Genomic DNA, 16,263 nt, shown 5'->3' on the forward strand with positions numbered 1-16,263 from the left:
GTCATTTTATTTAAGTTAAAAAAAAACAGAAATAGCTTGCATTACGCGTACATGTTTGAAACACAGCAAATTGATCAAAATGATAACATTTAGGTGAATGTTTTTGTACGTTCATTGGTGTTTAACGGTCTGTTTGTTTACCCCTAAATGTAGAAAGTTAGCAGAAACTGAAAGCAAGCTCTAAATCACGACAATCTACAATCGGATTTCGGAAACTGTACAAAATTTAAGGGAAAAAAACAATTACATGAAAAGTGCAAGTGGACATGATTTTGTAAAATGTCTTGAAAAAGTTTGTGTACAAAATTTAATAAAGCTAAATGCGGTGTCATAAATAATTATTATAGACAAAAGATTATTCTAAAACTAAACTATTTTCAGTGCTGCATATTGTTGGTAGAGACAATATTGCTTTTTTTTTTTTTTTTTTTTTTTTTTTTTTAAAGTTTTGGTAAAAATTAGCATCGAAGTACATCGCTAACAAATGCAAACTGAATAAATTTGTATCTGAAAGACAATTTATGGAACTTCTTCCTATAAACCTAGAAAAACCGAAATGAAATGGCATCAATCGACTATCAAACGCAATATTTTTATTGGTAAATCCAGTAAAGTGCTTCGGACGTACTAACTTTATAAAGTGTTATTTTCATTCTATAGAAGAGGGGCGAAAGATACCAAAGGGACATATAGCATATAGCATAGTCGGTCGTGTGGTCTAGGGCGCTGGACATAATGCAATGCGGTTTTGCAATGATTTCACTTATGTATGGTTTAAAATCCCGCTGAGGTAGAACAAAAAAATGCTGCAGATCTAGAATTATATAAAGGTTTATACATGATTTTAATTTTTACAATTATGAGCTCGCTCAAGATTTCCCACTTTCATCTCAATAGCCAAGAACGTCTCGTCATATTGGGGACGTTAAATCCGAAGTAAAGTGTAGAGAGAGAGAGTGCCACTCTCTCTGCACGTTAAAATCTTTTATCAACTTTTGAGGGGTCTGTAGGTGGCCTGTTGAAAGGCAAAATGTCTGTCCCTGTCCAATGATCCCTCATCTTCTAGTGGCAATCCAAATTTTTCTGTTTTTAATCCTGGACGTCCTCTATTGTAGGACCTACCTATTGCAGTCTTTATCTATTTGTTCTCGTCCAGAACATGCATGAAATATTTGCCATTGGACATTAAGCAACCAACAATCAATCATCAGTCTCAAGAATCAAGGTCTTTCTTAGGGTCGGAATCTGGGGTAATTGACTTTTTATGTGGTAATGTTTTTTTTTATTCTAAAATGATGTGCCGCTCTGTTAGAGCATCTTCAGATGGATAAATTAAACGCATATTGAATTATTTTAGAAAAAGTATAGATTATAAAAGGGAATACATGTATGTCGTTCTTAATATTTGAAGATGCATACCACTTAAAAGTAGAAATGGAACAAATCCCGTATATAAAGGCACAGTTAGTCTCTATCAGAATACCAAACATTTGACGGTATAGTGGAAGGAAAGGGTTTTAGAATATTAATTCATGAATAAAACCCTACACTAACTTTAAAAAGATGAAGCATATGAACAGTGCTTTTATCTCAAAAATGAGCATAAATAATGGCTTTAACGTGCATTTTTGAATTAACTTTGATTAGTTTTTTAAGTTAGATTACTAAACATGAACTGTAACTACTACAACAGATATCGTATTACCCAAAATTACGTCCTTGACTTCCAAATTTTTGGGTTTTAGTGTTTCTGGTAAAGGTAAATCCGTAAAAGCGCTTCGGACGCAACTTATTTATAAGTTGTTATTCTCATTTCCAATATCTTCAATATAATCTTTAACACCAATGAAAAAGTTGATATCGCCATTAAAAAGGGGAACTGATATACCAAAGAGGGCATTCAAACCCCAATAAGTCTAAGAAAACAGACAGACACGTAATTAAAAGAAAGAAAAAAATATACAAAGGTCAATCGATACTCTACTTAAAACTAAAACACGAGCAAAACGAATCATGGTAACAAAAACCTTGGGTTAATTCGGGGTCTCAAGAAGGAAAAGCAGCTCCTTATCCACTAATTACATCCGTCGTGTGCATGTTTCATTTTAGGAAAACAAAATCGGGGAACAAGACACCCTTGATAATGTCGCAATCGAGGAAGATTTTATGGCAACGAAAAGTAAAACATATGTTGTTATCTGTGATACAGGTATTTTTTAACGATATACGAAATTACGATTGCGTCCCTAAAACTTTTGAAGAGATGACTTTCATTTGACCATTACGAATCATTGGTTCATTAGCTTTCTCGTTAGTAACAACCTGAATGTTCTACTTTTGTACGAAAATCCTGGATATGATTGAAAGTTTACAGTAGTCCTTCATTTAATTTTGTATTCCAAGTCCATGAATTTTTCGTTAAGAATTATTTGTGTTGCCAGGTACATGTTCGTTTTACATTATCTAAGTTCACCATACTGTCATGCCACGAATCTTTTTTTAACATTTTTATATGAGTGCATCATATATAACAATTTGTTTATAGATATTGTAACTGTAATCACTGAAAACAAATAAATTAATCTCATAAGCTTTCAAATTGTAATATTACAGATATTACAGAACCTTTTCGTCTAGATTACAGGTGAAACAAACTTTAATACAATAAATAGTAATATCATATTAAAAAATAACAAGACTTAGTATAGTTTATGATTACTGATAAAAAAATGCATGTATATATGTAGACAATATTTAGACAATATAATACTTCCATGATATAAATAATTACAGAATCATATACAGAATAACTAACAGTATTGTCCACTAGTCTTATTATCTCAGCTTTAACTGTTAAAAGTAAAAAAAAAGATATATTTTATTTTGTTGATACTTTCTGTGACGTGTTCATATTTTTTTACTTCGGGCCGTCATTGAATATAATAAAATATATTTTGACCTCCAGGTGTCATTCGATTTTTGGACTTGTTGTTTCATATCTTTTTTATTTATAAATTTAAAGAATAAGAATAGCCGATAGTTTGAAATTTTAAAACATTCATTGTAAAGCAAAAATTTTCGTCCAACATCTCTTGGCTAGTATGGAAGGGAATGATTTTATATTTGGTATGCAGCTTGATAAGGTTGAGTTGAAGAGTGTTAGAAATGTTAACATCTGCCGTGCATCCACTTTCTGTTTTCCAAAAGTGTGAAATTTTACAAGACTCACTGTAAAAGGAAAATGTTCTTCAAAATTTTCTTAGCTTCAATGATTTCAAGGAATGAACAGTAATGCTTCAGTATAATTGTTGCTCCAATCAATTGCATGTAACGTATTGAGCACAGACTCGGTATTGGTCTTGTTAAGTTGAGTACTGATCTGATGAGAAACGTTTTCAACTGCATTTTTTACAGTATTGGTCTATTATAATTATATTTAGCTTTTCTTGTATGTCGCTTTTGGTCATATTAATCCCCGCGTTTCTGAGTATTTTTACATCACTGGCTTTCAATTATTAAGGGTTGTCCGGTCATGATGAAGGATAATCCAGAAAAGTGCTTCGGATGCATTCATTGTATATATGGTTATTTCATTTCCTTACAAATATAAATGCATTTTTTATCATGCTACTAAGTTCTAAATGCTTTAAGATTGCTAAAGACTGTAATGTTGATGTATTTTGACAAAATGAATTGCTGATGTTTTTTGACAAAATGTAAATTAATGTTGATGTATTTTGACAAAACATAACGTAGATTTAGTTACCTACCGATTTGTCATAGGTTCACTATATACGATGTCCTTTACATTTTAGGTGTCTCGTGCTATTAGTGTTGACGACTCTTATTTCCAAAACTTAGTCGGTTACCTTATCTTGGGAGGTGTTTTTTGTTTGTTTTGTTTTGTCAGCTATTTTCATTTCCTGTTGTATTACTGGGAGAAATCCGTTTGTGACAAAAACCACGACTCATTTGCGTCAATTCTCTGTTAGCGCCACTGTTTTTCAAAATACTTAGTATCATTTGCGCCAACAATGAAATATATAATGCGCCTATAATTCTTCACATGCGCACAATTTAATGATCGACAGTTTACACATGCTTTAGGTCTTATATTTGTAGCATTTTTTAAACCGCTTATAGTTTTTCAAAAATTGTGTCTGCTTTTTGCAGCTGTTGTTTTTTATTGATGAATTCAAGGTAGTGTATTGTATACAACTGTTGATGAAAATACTTTGGACAACCTCTTTATTAGAATTGAACAGCATCTAACAAATGATATTTTATGGTATCTTGAATGATATCCGTGGGGTCTTTGTTTTACATGCCATTTTAAGTAATTGACCCTATTTATATATATTTTATATAAAAAAAAAATCCCATTAGTAATTGTTACGTTTAATTCGTATGAAGTTGAAATTCTGTAATCTCAACCACTATATTAAACAATGAAAACATATCCCTTATTCATTTGATAAACGAAAAAATGTATAGCTTATATATCTAATCAACTGTGTATCAAAAGAAATATAATTTATATCGTCTTATCATTGTTATCTTGTCGATCAAGTGACACTGAAGGTTTTCGCCAAGCCATTTCCCGTAAAACCAGAAGGAGACATTCTTTTTTTTTTGTATATGCCCAAGCAGTAGTAAAACTTAAGAATAAAATATTAATTTTATACTAAATCTATAATCCATTGGCGGATCCAGGGGGTGTTCTGGAGGTTGTAGCCGTTGGAACCCCCATCCCTTTTCAAAATGGCTGGATCCGCGCCTGTAATCTTTGTGTCACTACCAATAACAACGTATATAATTATAAAATTATGATAACTAGAAAACACCCGCGACATCGCGGATCCGTGACTAAATTAAAGTACCTACGCCTTAATATTAAGCCTGGAATTTTAGTATTCGTATTGTCATCTGATAAAGTTGGGCTGGTTATAAGGTGCATAGTTTTCTCTGCTATCAAAATCTGGTTTTCTTACTACAACCGGAAAATTCATGTGACAAAGATTGAATTTATTAGCATTAATCCCTGTATAATGACCTCGTTATTAAAGTATTATAGATTTCGCGGGCAGTACGTCGACTGAGCATGCGCGAATACGTATATTAAGACACGAATCGGTAACGGTCTCCGAATTTGGATATTTTCTCAAAAATTGGCGTTCTCAGTGGAAAAAAGATTGTTTCAAAGACAAATTTAGGAATTACAAAACACTACATTTATAAGTGAATGAAATCGGTCTCTTCCTTTAGTAGTATAGATATGATAACCAAAGGTTCATTTTTCATCAATGATTTAAATATGTAACAAAAATTTGTGTAGTAATATAAAATACGTGTGCATTCTTCTTTGATCATGCAAATGACTTTATTTGAATAGAATCTTTAAATCACGGCCATGATATTCTACTTTTCTTTCTATGCTGTAGCATTTTGAAATATCATTTGTTAATGACCGCATGCTGTACCATAACTTATTTTAAAAGAAAAAAACAAATATGATAGAAAATATAAAAATTAAGAATAACAAAATTAACAGTCTTAAAAGTATGATCTATTATTTATAGAAAAACATATCTAATCTTCAGAAAAATCCAACAGTTATATATGGTACTGGTAAGTAAATCCTTTTGAAATGCAGGCGTCCTCCGTATATTAATAGGCGCTAATTGTTGTTATGGGTTACATGTACTATACCAAATTTGACTTGATTAAGGCATACTCATCAAAATATATTATAATTAAGTGCCAATCTGCCTAATCAGGCAGTAGTGAAAACATGACCAACAAAAACCCATTCAAGTTATATTAATTTCAGTTCAAAATGTATAATGGTGCTCGAATATAACATTCGTTTCCTTTGCCTGGTCTGGTATTTCAAGATATAATTTGGTTGAAATGCACTAGAAATTACCAATTAAGGGGAGCTAACTCCGTAATTTGCTATCATTCTAACCAAAAGTTATCTAGATATTTCTCGAATTACCAACCAGACAAGCAGAAACGAAAGACCTACCATTTCTAACTCAAGACAAGGTAGATTTCAAAATAGGATGGATATGTCGGTGGTTAATTTTTTGGGTCATGTTTTGAAATTCTTCTAAATTGCCCGATTCCTACAAAGACTGTCACTTAACTATAATAAATCATATAACAACCACCTTGGCCAACTAATAATACGTGAAAAGCACTAATCAATACTGTTCAATTGCAAATATAAAATGTTGCTGTCCCAAACCAAAAATCTCGTCAGTGGTTGTCTAATGTCATATCGAAGTTTTTTTTTATTAATAGGAGACAAAGGTGTGGATGATAGGTCATTGAGATGTTATACCACCAAATCATAGTACGTCACATCCGGTTTCATACGAAAAATGGTCGGAAAAAATATTCCCTTGAATTTGACAGGAAATAAACCTGCATTTCATTGCAGAAAAAAATTATGAGTCATAAGCATATATCTTGGGTGTCTCAAAGCACCATTCTTTTTTTTATTTGCTGTTTCTTTTAAATATTTTGGAAACTTCTGGTGACATGGTTACTAACAGGAAAAAAAGGGGGTTTAGTTTACTTCCGGTGATGGTTATTATCTTTTATGCAATGAAATGTTATGTGAAATTTTCACTGCAGTACTGGGCAGGATAACACTTTACGCATGCCAAGTATTTCTTTATTTGAAACAAAGATAAATTCTGCACAATTTCTTAAAAAATGCCAATTTAACAAAGACTATGTGGGGAAAATCAATGCTGGTATTACTCCTTGATAGTCTCTGTCGAATTTATTCACAAGTTTCGTTTTCGATTCAATCGGGATAATTAAGTGCTTGATGTAAATTATAAACATCTGTAACATTGTTGAAGACCGTATTTATACCTGTGAATGTCTATATAATGGATATTTTTTTCGTTAGGTTGCTCCGATATTAAATGTAAGGCGTGTACTCCTTTCAAAAACATCGTCAAGTTTTAAAATCATTGATAACTGACTTCTTTGTGTGTGTATTTTGATGCGTGTATTGACGTTTTCTTAACTATCATAAAATTAACGGCGAGGTCCTTACTTTTATATATGAATAATCTACTTGTTTTAATGTGATATAAATACGTAAGCCAAACGTTTGTTGCTACACGTCAGGTTTTCAATGGAGCAATCTCGAATGAAAATCAATGAAATTTATTTCTCATATGAATACTGGTGTTCCTTTTCCATGAAACTATTTAAAATAACAATAAAAGTACAAACAAGTAAACCTTTGTGAGTTTGCACATATAATTATATTTCAAAGAAGTTTGTGGTCATAGAATGATCTTTGCAATCTAGAACTATTTCATAGTATCAATATTGAATTCCGCTGAAGCCGACAATGTCATATTTACTTTTGTAAACTTTACTTAAATTTCTGATATAAATAAATCAAAACAATCATATTATTATTATCTATATTTTACTTTAAAATATTAATTGTAATCTGTACAGATAAGAGGCTGTGTTTTGGGCTATTGCTTTCCTAATTTATTCCATTGAAAGAACACTTTTTTGTTTCAAACATACACTTTATGATATATAACAGATAACATAAACAAACTAGGTTTCAGTAACCCAGTTATTATATATTAAATATATCATAGAATGATCTAAAGCGAGAGAAGTTTCAACTGTGAACTTTTCAAATAAAACTAAACAAATAAGCCTTGTAATTCATGTTCGCGACTAGCAACTGATTCTTAAAACCACTATAATGAATTGACATGGGATTACTAAGACCATCACTTGTTGTCAACACTTCTCTGTGGCGTTTTCCATCAGGAGAGATAACTACAACGTTGTGTGAATCGCTCCCCACCACGTACACATTACCATCATTATCTACATCAATACCCTGAAGATACTTCAGAACGCTTTTATTTTGGAATGTCCATTGCAGTTTACCTTGTAGATTATAACACGTAACTATGTCTGTTTCTCTGTTTGTATGATATATTTTGTCCCTAAATGTTGCAGTGTAACAGTTAGATGGCATTTGGTCTCGAACTATGTCACTTGTAGACTCATCGTGAAGATTGATCATCCGTATACCTTTTTCTCCACCGGAATAAATCAATCGATTATCTTTCAGTGCTATGTCATAATTGGCCGAGTCAAGTGAAATTTTTTTCTTGATTTGTTTCCTCTCCAAATCTATAATGGTAATACACTGTTCATCTGATGGACCAGATGTAACAGCCAATGTATTGTCCTCACTGATGTATACTATATCAAACGCTATAGTTGGCAACTTCACCTCAAAAACGTTTAATCCTTCAACACTGAATAATTTTACTGTTCGTTCATGGTAGAAAGTAAACGCCATTCTTCCATCCGGCAGCATGCAACAGCCGTGAATAATTTTTCCTTGAGTGTCAATGCATATGGTATTGTGTAGAGTTAGCTTTATATTTTCAATGGATCTTGATTGTATCATCATTTTGGCTTGTTGAGACTTTTTCTTGATTAGAACAATATCGTAAGGTTTAGATTCAATATGCACTTCTCCAAAACTTTTTATATCGGACATAATATTCTGGATAGAGGTGTTGATCTTATATGAAAGAAAAAGTTGTCCCTCGCTTTCTTCAAGAGAATGCATCAATCTATCTTTGATATTAACGTCTTTTTCTATCTGCTTCAGTGAAAGGAACATCTGAAGGTCCGTCGCATGTTACTTGATGTTCGAAATGTTTCTCTGGCATTCTGCTATTTCTTTTTCTTTGATCTCTAAGGATGACACTAACTGAAAAATTTTCGAGTTTTCTTTTTCTTCGACCTCATAGAGATGTATCATTAAATTTTCTGGTAGTTTGTCGAGATGGTTGTTGATCTTTATTCTGGTCTTCTTTATTTCTTTTTCTATTTCCATTCTATTTTCTTTCAAAGTCGACAGATTGTCCTGCTTATGCTGGCGAATTTTCTGTAGATTTTCTGCTACTTCAACTAATGTTTCCTCTATCTCGCACAGGGCATTGGTGGTTTTTGCATTATGAATAACGTCATCTAAAATTACGATATCCCGGCTTTCTGTATGGCTTTCCACTATGCACTTGCTGCAGCAGGGACATTCATGCTTCTTGCAATAAATTAAAAACTTTTCATCGTGTTTGCTACAGTACTGAGTAATTTTCAGTACATCAGTTGGTAATTTCTGGTATTCAATAATAGGTATCACCTTATGCCTTCTCGATGACTTAGACAGACTATGGTGTTCCTGACATTCTGTACATAGTACCTCGTCACATTCAGTACACAAGACTATGGATGGTTTGTTGATGTGACGGAGGTCACAAACTCCACAACTCTGTGAACATGTCGCCATTAAACATAATCTACAAAATAATGTTCAATAATCAATGATAAGTCATAACAATAGTTTTTTTTTAAAGTTAACAACCTGTTTAAACAACAACACCCCATCAATCACCACCTCGGTGGCTTAATTGTTAATAGTTTATACTCCGAAAAGGAAATTATTCTTATTTATCTCATTACCACAAGTATTTAACGTGAATAATTGAAAATGAATTTAATTGGATGCAGCTTGTGAAACGTGTAATATCAAATATGTTGAATTAATATTGGTCGGGCATTTTAACTTTTTCTAAAAGAAAATTGAAAATTGAAATATTGATAAAGAAATTCAGTTTCAATTGTTTGAACATAAATTCATTATATTAGGGTTCTAAATACGGCGATTGTTTTGTGAAACACACAGTTATTTATCATATCGATGTTAAGCCAATTATTTCCATCAATCATCTGGCCTTGCGGTCATAAACATTTCGAGAACGATTATCGTACTCAGACTCAGAAATCAACCAATCAAAATACTGGATTTGATGCTGAGAGCACACATTCTGTACTCCGAGTACCTTGTAGATTTATATCCGATAGCCTTGATTTCTAGTATAAGTTGAAAAATGTTGATAGATTTACTATTAATCAATTATACAAATAAATGTAATTTTAAACGTTTTACACCACTAAACTATTACGTAGGATAACGATACTTAAAAAATATCTTTCTAAAGTGGACAAGTAGATAAATCAATTAAACATTTTATACATTGAACAAATCTCATTTCTTTTTCTCTTTTAAATGAAAGAAGAATAAACTCAAACCGGTTCGGTTATTAGCACCTTTATTTTTAATAATGTGTGTATAGACCAGAGTGAACCCTTTATTAGTCGAAAGTCATTTATGGTCTATATTTCTGAAAAAGAAGTTTTGAAGATCCAAAAATGGAATAGCAGTAAAAGTTAGACAAATTTCCACCACAGACCAAGTGACGTAAAAGTTAGCAACTGTGGGTCACCTAAGGCCTTCTATAATGAAAGAAAAACGCATACCGCAAAGTAAATTTCAAAAAGCTCAGAAACGAAAAGTGTAAAAAAAGTTAAAACGATTAAACTAAGGCCTGATTTATGTACAACAGTAAACGAAAAACAAATAAGATATACATCAACAGACGACACACACTGAATTAAAGCTACTGACTCGGACAGGCGCATACAGAAAGTGGCGGGGTTAAACATGTTAACGGACACCCAATCCCCTCTTAATCTGGTAGAGTGGTGCAACAGAATACAAGAACAAACTGCACTTAAAAGACGAAAAAAGATGTGACAAACAACTTATTTACAGGCTCCTGACTTTGGACAGGCACACATAGAAAGTGGCGGGGTTAAACGTGTTTGCGGGTGCACAACCCTCTTCCTAAACTGGGACAGTGGTGTAACTGCACAACATTAGAACAAACTATAAAAATCAGTTCAAACCGGATTAATTCATCATATCGATATAAAGCACAAAACAAGACGTGGTCCAATATTCATTTCCGAATTAGTGAAACTATTTTGTTAATTTCGGTAATTAGGTCTTTCCACTTTCCGGTGGAAAGACCTTTTGCTTTTATTCTGATTATTTTTTTTAGGTCTTTCCACTTTAAGACCTTTTGCTTTTGTTCTGATTATTTTGTTTTACTTCTGCCGTCTGAGATGTTTTTTTTGTTTCACGACATATGGAAAGGATTTTTTGCCAATGATGTCGTATAGTAAAAGGGGATTTCCCCATTCACCCTGTATAACCGAACACTTATTCTCATTGGATTTATCTCCCTGCGTCCCCTTTTTCTTGTTATCTTTATTTCTCTGAAACCGTAAAAGATATTAACAAACTTTTTTCTCCAAATTGCTCGTGTACTCTTAAGAATGTTTTGGTTAAGTCTAACCGAAGTGATCCAATGACATCTTATGGGAGTTATTTCCCTTTTCAAATTAACATTGGTGATATGTTGAATAAATTCATACACCATAAGTCATAGAGGCCTAAAGTCTTTTGATATGAAGTCCTTGGTCCATTCGGAGGAAATTGAGGTCAAGGTCAAAGGTCAAAGTCATTTTTTAAATTTCAAACTTTGCTTGTTATCTTTATTCTAAAGAAACCGTAACAGTTAATGATACGATGCATTTGCTAAATAATTGTTTACGTCATGGCGCAACTTCAACTCATTAAAGTCGAAGTGTTTAGGTCACCCTTTATAGTAGTTTTCTCTCCTTATGTATTTGAAATCAGTATCACTCCTCAATCATACAAGTGAATGACCTGGTATCTTTCGATTTGAGATCATTGATATATGACCTTGAAATTGAGGTCAAGGTCAAAGGTCAATTTGACGTTCTAGATTTTGGCCTTGCTAAAAATTTATACTGGTTCATTATAAAACCATTAGGTCTTTTGCATTTGGTTGGTAGACATTTGACCTTTTGAAAGGTTAACTGGAAGTGGCATTTTTTAAACCGGAAGTAGCCTTTTTCATACTAATTCGATGAAAAAGTACCTTTTAATCTTATTTCTTAACAAATTATATGAACCAGAAGTGACATCTTCAAACCACTTTTTTTTATATTTCATTTTTTCTTATCGAAGTCGAGATGGAAAGACCTTAAATTGTTATCTGAACAATTGATTTTTAATTTTTTTTTCTTCTGCCGTCTGAGATGTTTTTTGTTACTTGTCAAATTGAAAGGATGTTTGGCCCATGATATTGTACAGTGATTATGATTTCACCATTCACCCTGAGTGACCGAACACTTTTATTTATAGGACTTATCTCCCCGTGACCTCTTTTTCTTGTTATCTTTATTTCAATGTGACCGTAAATGATATCGACAAAAATATTTACCAAATTATTAGTCTACTCTTAAGGATGTTTTGGTTAAGTTTAACCAAAGGGATCCCATTAGATCTTATGGGAGTTATTTCCCTTTTCAAATTTAACATAGGTGATATGTTGAATAAATTCATGCACCATAAGTCATAGAGACCTAAAGTCTTTTGATATGAAGTTCTTGGTTCATTTTGAGAAAACTGAGGTCAAGGTCATAGGTCAAGGTCTTGTTCTTAATTTTGAACTTTGCTTGTTCACTTTATTCCAAAGAAACCATAACAGCTAATGATAAAATGCTTTTGCCAAATAATTGTTCACGACATAGCAACTTCAACCCATTTAAGTCGAAGTGCTTCGGTCACCCTTTATAGGAGTTTTCTCCCCTTATGTATTTGAAATCAGTATTCCTCCTCAACCATACAAGTGGATGACCTGGAATCTTTCGATTTTAATTCACTGACCTGAATTCACTGAATTCATTGGCCGGATGTGACATTATTTTAACCGGAAGTAGCCTATTTCTTACTCATTCAATGAAAAAGTACTTAAAAATCTTATATTTTTAGAATCAGTTTGAAGTAACGAATTATATGAACCAAAAATGACATCTTCTAACACCGTTTTTAAATTTCGTTCTTTATAATTGAAGTTGAAGTGGAAAGACCTTCAATTGTTCTTTGAACAATTGGTTTTTAATTTATTATTATCTTCTTTTTAGGGAAGGGTTATGTTTGTGATCCGGATTTGTTTCAGTTAAAACGATTTATGACTATTGAACAGCAGTAAACTACTATTGCCTTTATTTATTCATAGTCTATCAGTGACTCAAATGTCTAGCTAAACATGTCAAAGTTCGAGCGTTGTTCGCTCTTGTTCGTCTTTATCAATGTTCCCACTCTTTTGATAGCACAGAATAGAAAGATATCATCAACTTCGATTTAAAATACTCACTTTGAATTCAATGATTCAATGTTAATCTATACAACTGTACAAAAACACGATTTGACCCTAAATTTTAGAATATAGTTTCATGAAGTGTTTTCGACTCATGAAATATTTAAATATTCACTTTCTCAATTGTTTAGAAAGCTACAACACATGACTTTATTAAGAGGTTTAACTATTTTACTGTTACTATGTAGTAGTAAATTTAGTCCAATTGTTATATGTGTCCTCAGACTTCGTTTCCTAGATAAGTTATTCCGTACTAAAAATTTTAATGAAAATTAGCCGTATAACAATCCCGTCCTATTTTCCTCGAATGTGACCTACCGAATTAGAATTATGACCGGTCTTGTACATTGTTTTACTTATATGAGCCAAACGACTGGTGTCACATGCATAGAAGGTTCGTCTTACTATCCCACGGTTTTTGTTGGGGCTCGTGCTCAGTCTCTAGTTTTCTATTTGTGTTTTGTAGACTGTTGTTTTCATTTTTTTGCAATGGCATTGTCAGTTCGTTCTCCACCTTCGGTATCTTCTGACTCTCTTTAAAGGCACGATATTAGTGGTTGAGGAATGCCCGATTCTACTCAGTGATAGTTCTACATGTTGTTGCTTATTAAATATTAGCTTCTATGGGCCATTAAGATAACTTCTGAAACAAGATTCTCGAAACGTCTCGAAAATATTCGATCATTTAAAGAGGTAGTTATCTATGTTTTGATACGATCCCGCTGTCGATAGGATACCACGTGACATATTGTATATGCCAACAATTAAAGATCAGAAATTAAAAAAGCAAAAAAGGCTAGGTTGCAGTAAAAATATTTCTATTCATTAACTTATTTGACTTTTGATATATATACATATGTGTTCTGATGTTAATGTTTGTTAAATATCAAGTATAATGATAAGGCCACGCCAATTTAATACCGCACATATTTTTTCATAAACGGAAAATTTTTTTTTTTAAATATTTCCCGCTTCCCGCATCCGGAAAAGTAAAAGTGACTATTACCCGCGCCGGTTTTTTTTGTAAATCATTAAAAAAAAAAGCGATCGTCAGAGCGTTTTAGTCAACGTCAAATCGCGACCCTTTAAACTGATTCGAGCATTAACACAGATTTCTTATCAAAGTCAAGGACGATCCTTCACAAAATCATGCCGATTTTCGTTGTTAGAATAAAGGACGCAGAAGGAGGATAAGTGCCTTCAACTGCAATATCGTTTACCGGCGGAAGTTTTATGCACCTGTCTTAAGTCAGGAGCTTGTTGTTGAGTAGTTGTCGTTTGTTGGTGTGGTTCATAGGTGTTTCTCGTTTAGTATATAGATTAGACCGTTGGTTTTCCTGTGTGAATTGTTTCACACAATCATTTTTGGGTCCTTTATAGCTTGCTGTTCGGTGTGAGCCAAGGCTCCGTGTTGAGGCCGTACTTTGACCTATAATTTGTACTTTAAATACATTTTGACTTGGATGGAGAGTTGTCTTATTGGCACTCATACCACATTATTTATATTCAAAGTGCCAAAAAGACAAAGAACAAAAATGATAACACTAAAAGGACGGAGACACAGACAACCAGCATATAACACAAAAAACTAAAAAGTACACTCATCAACTAATACCACTGAACTCAGGTGTTCCGGAAGGATGAGCAGTTCCTGTTCTTGCAAGACACCCGACGTGTTGCTAGTTATAAGTCATGTCCGGTGAATGAGGAAAGACATCTATGACAATTCAATTGAGATCATTTAAGGCAGTTGAAATAATTATACAATTATTCAGTTCAAGATGTGATGTCCAGAAAGTAACAGTTATACACGAAGTCATAAATATGCTTCAATTAAAAGTGGGCATTACATGTCTTGGTGAACAGGAAAAAAAACAGTTCAGCAGTTCATAAATTAAAGAAATGTCAAAGTACAAGTGGTAAATCAAGTTTCGTACCATCTTGTTTTGATCAATATTGTCAGAACCTATGATTTTATGTTTACAAAAAAAAATATAATCGCTCGCCTTTACTTTTCAAGCTTCGCCTAAAAAAATTGCAAATTAATTTTTTTTTTATTAAGATTTTCAAATCGCTCGCTCGCCCCAATTTCTGGAGTGGAAAAATCCGTAGAACTAGAAATTAAATTGGCGTGGCCTAACACAATTATATAATTTATGTTTTGAGACAGTCCCTGTACGCGTTGTATGTGTGTAGTATTTAATACATAATATGCTATTATACTTTGTGCCAATCAACCTGGAAATAATATACTGGCAATAACTTATGTCCCAATATAAGAGTTACTGATAAGTCTTTTGTAGACGAAACGCACGTCTGGCGTACATAATTTTAATTCTGGTATCTATGATGAGTTGAATTTGTCAAACATATCTTTTAATACAAATTGATTTTTGAAAGCATCTTTAAGTATTCATAAAACTTCTGAAAACAAGAATTTCTTCAAAAATATGTTTTTCCTGTAGAATATTTGGATTTATTTAAGTAACTTCATGAAACCCTTAAATTTTAGATGTTTTATAAGACCAAAAAAAAAATGTCAGTATGTAAGAGGTCCTAATGCAGCTGGTGTGTTTCTCTCAAGAATAATTTACGAAACATTCTGATAAGTTGAATGACACAGAGATACACTTCACATGGAAATTGGACTTTCAATGTCTCTATACCACCTCTACCTTGTGTGTACAGCTACAATAATGAGAAAATGAATAATTGAAGGCATTCAAGAAACAAAATGTGAATGTTCAAATTATAAAGCAAACTGAGTGCTGAAAATGATATTTCGATTTGCCTCAAATATATCCGGTTTGCAGAAACTAGGAATTTCAATAGGATAAAATAGTCACTTTTCTATTTACAACTTAAAACCAGCAGTGCTTTTAATTGACTTGTGCAAGAATCTTTACACAATTACATGTTTTCAATAAAGGTGTTTTATCATCATCATCACCTCATTCTACTCATAGTCCATTATCAAATCAACAGCCAAACGCTTTTGGTGACCAGTCGAGGTCCCGGGAACTTGTTTAAAGTTACTGCTCTTTGGCAAGTACCGCATTGCCAGCTTGGGTTTTTATTTTGATACATTTGTTTA

This window comes from Mytilus californianus, unplaced genomic scaffold (genome assembly GCF_021869535.1).
Source record: "Mytilus californianus isolate M0D057914Y unplaced genomic scaffold, xbMytCali1.0.p SCAF_1, whole genome shotgun sequence".
NCBI lineage: Eukaryota > Metazoa > Mollusca > Bivalvia > Mytilida > Mytilidae > Mytilus > Mytilus californianus.